The 8,071-nt window shown below is 42.2% G+C and overlaps 2 non-coding genes across 2 annotated transcripts; both read left to right on the top strand.

The window, feature by feature from the left end:
- Positions 1–411: 411 nt before the first annotated feature.
- Positions 412–550, top strand: LOC111825202. Its single transcript, XR_002828341.1, has one exon.
- An 80-nt stretch (positions 551–630) lies between these two features.
- LOC111825200 lies at positions 631–705 on the top strand. Its single transcript, XR_002828339.1, has one exon.
- The last annotated feature ends 7,366 nt before the right edge of the window (positions 706–8,071 follow it).

Raw genomic sequence — 8,071 nt, 5'->3', positions numbered from 1 at the left:
GAAAGACAGGAGGAGCGCGATCGCGCTCCCTGGCACTCTAGGGGTGAGACTGTACCTGTTTCCAAATCAAGAGAATGACGTGACTACCCTATCCATCCTTCCCCGGCCTCTGCAACTAATCTTCCCTTTCTTCCCGCCTGAGAATTCCCTTAAACCTCGGGTTAGACTTGCGGCGACGCGTTGCGCGGGTTTGCGGGAGGTGGGGTCCAGGTGGGCGGGACCGGACGTTGTGTGGGCGGGGCTTGGAGGACGGCACGGCGATTGGTTGAGTGGCTCCAGGGGCGGGCTTTGGCGTAGAGCTGGGGCTGAGGCCGAGGCAGCTAGGCGGGCGGCGGTGGCTGGGTCGGGTTGCAGAGTGGGGGCGGGGGGGTTGGTGTGGGGGCGCTGTAGCGAGGGTCGTAGGGCAGGGTGTCCCCGGGTCCCCAATGCAGCCCCGGATGAGCCTGCAGTATTTTCCTTATATGATTGGGCCCCACGGCTGGCGGCGGCGCTTGCCCGGAGCCTAAGAGGATTATAAAGGGTCCGGCGAAGTGGGGCCGGGGGCCCGGGGCCGGGGGCGGAGAGGGGCAGGGGGTCCGGCTGGAGGTGCGGGAGGCGTGGGGAGGCCGCCTCCGCTGTCACTGCTAGCCCTGGTCGGTGATGAGGAGACACTGCGCAATCTGAGTCCTGGGGACCCGCTGATGGCGTGTGCTCGGACTGAGGCCGGGCGAGCAGGCGGCGGCGGGGCGGGGAGGCGGGAGGCGACCCAGGCGGCTCTGGGAGGGTGGTGCGAGGCCGTGAGGTTTTCTGTGATGCGGGCGGGCGTACCCCTCCCCCCCCCCCCCGCTTTGTTTACAACGTCTGGGTGGCCCTCTCACATTGTTTTCTGATTGCATTTTTTTTATTGTAAAAACTTTTGAACATAAAGAAGATCCACCATCTATTCTATAGTCTACAGTTGGTAACATTTTACCATATTTGCTGTATCACATCCTTCCATCTGCAGAACTTAGTACAATTCACCGCACGTATTAGAGGTCAATATTTATTTACAGTTCTTCTTAAGGCAAAATTCTCATGCAATCAAATGTACAAATCTTAAACTGGATGAGTTTCGCAAATGTATACACTCTTATAACCCAAACCACTCTGGGCTATCAAATATAATTAGGACACGTCCATCATCCAGAAACGTGCTGCATATGCCTTGCCACAGGCCGCCTCCCAGCCAGCCACTGTTCCCTTTTTCTCACCGTCCACTGTAATCTGACCCTCTGCTCTGCTCCTTTTTCCTTCCTGCCGGTTTAAGTGAACCCTGAACTTTGGCAGTCGACTCGGTACACACTTTAACAAATATGTATGCTCCTTTTTCATAAGTGTATATAGTCCATGGAATTTGGACTTTGAGTTGATCAAAGCTTACCGCGCATTTGATGGTGGGCTTTTTTTTAAAAAAAAAAAAAACAAAAAACAAAAACCCTGCATCTCCTGGAAGATGAACAGGGAATAATAATAAAAATGAAAGCTGCCATTTTTGGACACTGTGTGCCCAGCAATTGAACCAGGCGCTTACATACACTGTGTAAAATTTGCACGCCCAGGTGGTATAATAATTACTCTATAAAATAGAATAACATACACTTCTTCCACATCAGAGAAATCTGAATTGAGGGGCATTCTGCAGCCCCATGAGATAGGGGTTTTTCCTTTCTCATTTTGTAAGTCAGGAAGCTTAGGCTCAGAGAAACCAAAGAACTTCTAAAGATTCAAAACTAGAAAATTGCTGAATTAGAATTTTGAGCCCTCAATTCTCAGAAGCCCAAGGCTCATGTTGTGTCCAGGGCTTACAGGATGTGGGATATAGGAGTAGGGTAGAAAAAGACAAGTATTGTTAGCTAGATGTTATAGAAAACAGGAAAGGAGGAAACAATAAAGTATTTGGAAAGAAATCTGGCTAAGGATAACTTTCTATGCTTGTCAATGTATGGTGGTTTAGTTTCAACTTCACTATCTTTCTTTTGTTTCTAAATAATAGGGTTAAGTCAATTTTATCTTTTAAATGTCATTTACACACGTGTAACAGAAATATTTCTTATTATGAATGACAGTGAACGCTCACCTGCTAGGGAAAAAAAAAAAAAGGATAAATGTGTCTTTACCTGCTGGTGCTATTGAGAAATGTTAATTAGAAGTAGATGAAGAGAAGTAAAATGCTTGGATAATGATGCCATTTGAGATGTGATTTTTGTGATCCATAAAAACAACTTATCCATGAGTGAACTTCCATTAAGTTTCATGTTCAAGGAAAGCACTGGGAATGGCTTTTAAAACCATCTCCATTGTACTTTAGCTACTTTTTAATAGGTAACAAGAATACAAATAATTGACCAGGAAATCAAAACAGCTTATATGAAAGACTGCCACTGTGGTGACTTTCTAAATGTTAAATACAGTATGCACAGTAAAAATGATTGGAATACTAGATTGATAAATCTTTAGGTTTTTGAAATGTGGTGATGGCTGTTAAAAGACGTATAAAATAGTTGCTTTATTCCTAATTTTTTTTTCAGATCTCAGGATAGGTTTTTTTCTGGGCTCCAGTTATGAAATGGGTAAGTCTTGAATTTTTACAGAAGTTACTGAAAAAAATATCTTTAATAACTCATTAATTTGAAGTAAGTTTCATGAAGGATGTACTTTTAAATGTTCATGGTATACTTCTAAATTATTTCATGCAAGTATTTTCAGAGGGGTCATTTTTACTGTCTAAAGCACCACTTTAGTTTTTTCCTGAACTCCTTAGGTCAGAAGCCTTCTGGGAACAAATTTGTTGTAAAAAAGATTACCATTGTGAGCTCCCGGGACATGAAACATTCTAAAACTTTGTGGCTAAGTATAACATTAAACTAGCTAGAGCCGAAACTAGTTTGGCTCAGTGGATAGAGCGTCGGCCTGCGGACTGAAGGGTCCCAGGTTCGATTCTGGTCAAGGGCATGTACCTGGGTTGCGGGCACATCCCCAGTAGGAGATGTGCAGGAGGCAGCTGATTGATGTTTCTCTCTCATCGATGTTTCTAACTCTCTCTTTCTCCCTTCCTCTCTGTAAAAAATCAATAAAATATATTTTAAAAAATAAACTAGCTAGAAACCCCCAACTAACTTTTATTATAACTTAGTACTAGAACTGAAGATACTAGCACCAAAATAGAGGCAAGGAAAGTTACTCTCAGAAAGTAGGATTTATCCCAGGGTGTATATTAACATCTGATAAATGGTAGTGTCTTGGAGTTCGGACTCCAGGACCAATGCTTTTACCCTATGTCAGTGTTTTCATTCCTAAAGTTCTCATTTTGCTGAAGTTCTCCCTGAGTTACTTGATTCTACTCTCAAGGTTGGTGCGCATCCTTATGACCATTTTTTTTTAACTCTTTATCTGACAAATTCTCTCGGTTTCACTGGCTTTAGTTTCTGGGGATTTTGTTTTGTTTTTTGTTTTGTTTCTTCATCTGAGAGATATTCTTCCGTCTTTCGTTTTGTTTGACTTTCCACATTTGTTTATATGACTTAGACAAAATAGCTCGCTCTCACAGTCTTGAAAACATGGGCTGTGTAGAAGTGACCTCTGTGTAAACTGGGTACCAGGTGGTCTTGGCAGGGCTGTTTGAGCCAGGCGGGCACTCGCTGTGCCAGGCCCGAGTGGCCAGTTGTGTGTTGTGACATCCTGTTGGCTCTGCTTGCTCCCTTTGGGCTCCCGGCCAACATGGGCCCCAGGCAGTTTGGCTGGGAACGCACTGCTGCAATCTTGCAGGTAGGCCAGAGCATAGGAATAGGCCACGCCCATCCTATCGAGCTAGAAGGTAAACATTAGTGTTTACGGGCACCTCCAAGCCTCCATCCCCCCAGATTTCGGAGAGCTCTCATGATTTCCTGACCTTCTCCATTCACTTTGCTTGTTGTGCAGAAGCTGTTCAATGAGCCTTTGGTTGTCTCAGGAGGAAATGCTATATGTATATAGTTGTATATTTTTGTGTGCTCGTCAGGGGGAGAGTTCAGGGTCCTTCTGTGCTGCTACCATCTTGAACTTCCTCACATGTTGGTCTATCCCTCCTGTTTCATTGGTCAGAATTGAGGTGTATGCCCCTGCCATAGCTGCAGACATAGTTTTCCTGCTGAGGTCTTTTTTTTTTTTTTTTAAGACATACACTATTATATTAGCTTCTGATATACAACCCAGTGACTAGACATTTATATAACTTACAAAGTGATCACCCCAATAAACCTAGTACCCATCTGACACCATACATAGTTATTATTGACTATACTAATATTCCCTATGATGAACTTGATCTCCCGTGACTGTTCTGTAACTAGCAATTTGGTACTTGTTAGTCTCTTCACCTTCTTAACCCATCCTCCCAACTCCTCTTCCTTTTGGCAACCGTCAGCATGTTCTCTGTATCTATGAGTGTTTCTGGTCTGCTTGTTTGTTTATTTTGTTTGGAATCCACATATAAGTGAAATCATATGGTATTTGTCTTTCTCTGTTTGACTTCTCTCACTCAGCACAATGCCCTTTAGGTCCATCCATGTGGTTGCAAATGGCAAGATTTCATCCTCTTATTTTTCACTTATCTATAGATACAAAAGGCTAATATGCAAAGTGTCCCCTCGGGGGTTCAACAGGGAGACCGGGAGTTCGATCGATCGCTATGACGTTCACTGACCACCAGGGGCCGGTGCGGAATGAAGGAAGGCCCCAGCCAGCAGCTGGAAGGCCCTGATCGGCCCTGATCGCCGGCCAGGCCTAGGGACCCTACCCATGCATGAATTTAGTGCACTGAGCCTCTAGTATTTTATAAACTCTTTCATACAGATCTTGTAAATATTTTCCCACTGATTTTTTTTAATGCCATCCTTACCAGGAGCAAAGTTATACATATGACTGAGTCTGTTCCTACACCCAAACTGCCTTGTTTGAATTCTTTAGCTTTAATTTCTCAATAAGTCTTGTTATTTTATGGGGAATGTGTCCCCCACCCCAACTTTTGCAGGCTGTAGTTCGCTAACCTCTAGTTTAAACAATCATGATGCGTGTTTGAATATAGACCCCAGAATGATATTTCTCAAGAAAGCATTAAAAAATAATCTTTTCAGCCAATATATAGCTACAGAATTTTAAATTTCATTTAGATCTATCACAGCACTTTATTTATTCAAAAGTATTTATTTCCACAAATTTTTATTCATAGTTGAATATTACAGTGACTAGTACAAGCATTTTTCTATAAACAAAGGTATAGTTTACAGATTTGTTCAAAATGAAAAAATATTTTTATTAGTGTTTCTTCTACAATGTCAGATTCACTCCTGAATAAGTGCACCCTGTCAGAGAGGCAATCCTTCATCTAAACATCAGTTGGTGGCAAAGTGTTATATACAAATCTGGATTATTCTGATATGTGTCACCTTAGAAAGTAGCTTAAATTCATTTGATTGACCCCTTTATCTGAATTAGATTTTTTTTTTTGAGGAAAAACTGTCTTTAGTATCTAGTGACCTTTATAATAAGAGAAAAAAAGTCTTGTGTTTTATTATCAATGGCATAAACCACTATTTTTCTGAATACCCCCTAGTTTTCTAATTATGGCACCAATGTGTATAAAAAGTGAATTGTGGATATTTGGCTCATGCAGCAAATTAATTTGAGAAACAGACTGCAGAGAAATACTCTATGAGGAAAAACTACAGGGTCCTGCCCCATGCTGTCACACTTTAATATCTGTTTAGTCATACAGGCATTACACAAGGGTTCGATTTAGGATAACCTTGCTGCCTTAGAATTAGGTCAACCGTATGAAAATGATTAAATTTACTGTATGCCAAAGAAATGGATTCTAATTTATTTGTTACTATAATCTTAACACATTATTTAATGTTCTAAGTAAATATTTGAATTGGTGGTAGCAGTGTGATTTTTCTAAATTTTCCAAGTTCCTAGTTTTGTCACTTTTTTTCTTTTCTTTTCTTTTTTTTTTTTTACAAAAGCCTTAAAATTTAGTATAGGAAAATCAAGAGAAGAAACTCCTATTGACATGCTCCATGAAAAGAGAAAAAAAGTCTTTCCCTTTGGGTCTAATCTGCTTGCCAGGTACCATATGTGGAACTGCAGATATGATGGACAGGGAGAATGCATGTCAGTAATATGTTTGCTAGCTTCAGCAACAAGTATCTACACTAATAAAAGAGAAAGATGCAAATTGATTGTACCTTTGCGACGCCCACCAGCCAATCAGGAGTGGGTATGCAAATTAACCCAACAAAGCTAGCGGGTTCATTTGCATACACAGGAGCTGAGTGGCCAGGGGTGGGGTGGGACGCTTGTGTCATCGCCATGGCGACGACGCAGGTGTTCCACACAGCCCCAGCCGCTCCAGGCCTCTGGGCAGCGTGGGAAGGCGGAAAGGTGGCTCTGGGGCCGGAGTGGAGGCGGTGCCGGCAGCCAGGGGAAGGAAGGCCCATTCTTGCATGAATCTTCATGCATCAGGCCTCTAGTTAACGTATAATAATAAAAGAGTAATATGCTAATTAGACTAGACAGCTGAACAGCAGAATGACCATTCTTGATGACCTTCCGGATGAAGCTGGGGCTGCGAGGGCCGAGGCAGTTGCCACGGCTGTGAGGGCCGAGCCCCTTGCACAAATTTCGTGCATCAGGCCTCTAGTATGTATATAACACACATTACTATAGGTAAACAGGTAGGTCCCATATAATACTTAAAGCACAACTTGTTTAATCTATAGATACTTGATTCTTAAGTAATCTTTAAAATGCTTATAATGTTTTAAAAGACAAAACTTCACCATGATGTTATGCCAGGCATTGAAGTTCTTCCCACAGCAACACTTACTTCAGAGAACTAAGTGATAAGTCAGTTATCTTAGTAACTGCTAAAGGCACATAGTGAGAAAAGTGTCAAATAAATTATAAATATTAAAAAATAAAGACAGATATCTAGAACAGAGTTCAAACCTTTATGTTGAATTAAGTTATTTAAATTAAAAATACTGATTTCATGAAGTTGGAAAAAGTTTGAATTGAACTGACTTTAAAAAATGCAAAAAAATCCAGGTGCCCCCTCCAAAAAAAAAAAAAAAAAAAGAAAAAAAATGCAAAAAATATAAATGCTAACAAAGATTAGTTTCTCTAAAGATGTGTATTCCAGCTTCTAAGTGTTAAGTTAAATAGAGCCGATCTAAACATTAAGTAACCAACTACTATATTGTTTTATTGTTAGTGGTCTATAAAAGGCTATTTGTTTTTAAGTATATATAAATTTAGTTTCAGTGAAACACCTTTATGTTTTGGAAGAAGAGAACTAAATCTGCCATTTCTTAGCCTAAGTAGAGGACCGTTCATATGTTTTCCATTTATTCTAATTGCCAAGCTTTCATTTAGTGAGTTGTTGGCACCTGGTGATTAACCAGTGACAGCAGAGAGGTAGTGACCCAAAGAGATGGAGAGAATGAGGGTGTAAGTCAGAATGTAAGGACAGTAAGCCATTGCGTTTATGGAATCACTGCTTTCAAACTCCTTGACTCTCTGACAAGGCATTTTTGGTTATCTTGAAGAGTAAGGACAGTCCTTATATGAGAGACTCAGTTTTAAACACATTGCAGTAAAAAGGAAATTATCCTATATAATAAAAGGCTAATATGCAAATTGACAGAACGGCAGAACGACTGGTCGCTATGACACGCACTGACCACCAGGGGGCAGACGCTCAATGCAGGAGCTGCCCTCTGGTGGTCAGTGTGCTCCCACAGGGGGAGCGCCACTCAGCCAGAAGCCCTGAGCCGGACTCATGGCTGGCGAGTGCAGCGGTGGTGGCGGGAGCCTCTCCCACCTCTGCGGCAGCGCTAAGGATGTCCGACTGCTGGGAGCGAGCCTAAACCATCAGTCTGACATCCCCCGAGGGCTCCTGGACTGCGAGAGGGCGAAGGCCAGGCTGAGGGACCCCCCTCCAGTGCAAAAATTTTGTGCACCAGGCCTCTAATACTTAATAAACATATTTTTAAAAAGGGACCCATGGACC

Source organism: Myotis lucifugus, unplaced genomic scaffold (assembly GCF_000147115.1).
Source record: "Myotis lucifugus unplaced genomic scaffold, Myoluc2.0 scaffold_16, whole genome shotgun sequence".
Taxonomy (NCBI): Eukaryota; Metazoa; Chordata; class Mammalia; order Chiroptera; family Vespertilionidae; genus Myotis; species Myotis lucifugus.
Note: the sequence above shows the minus strand (reverse complement) of the source record. Positions and strands in the feature narration are given on the sequence as shown.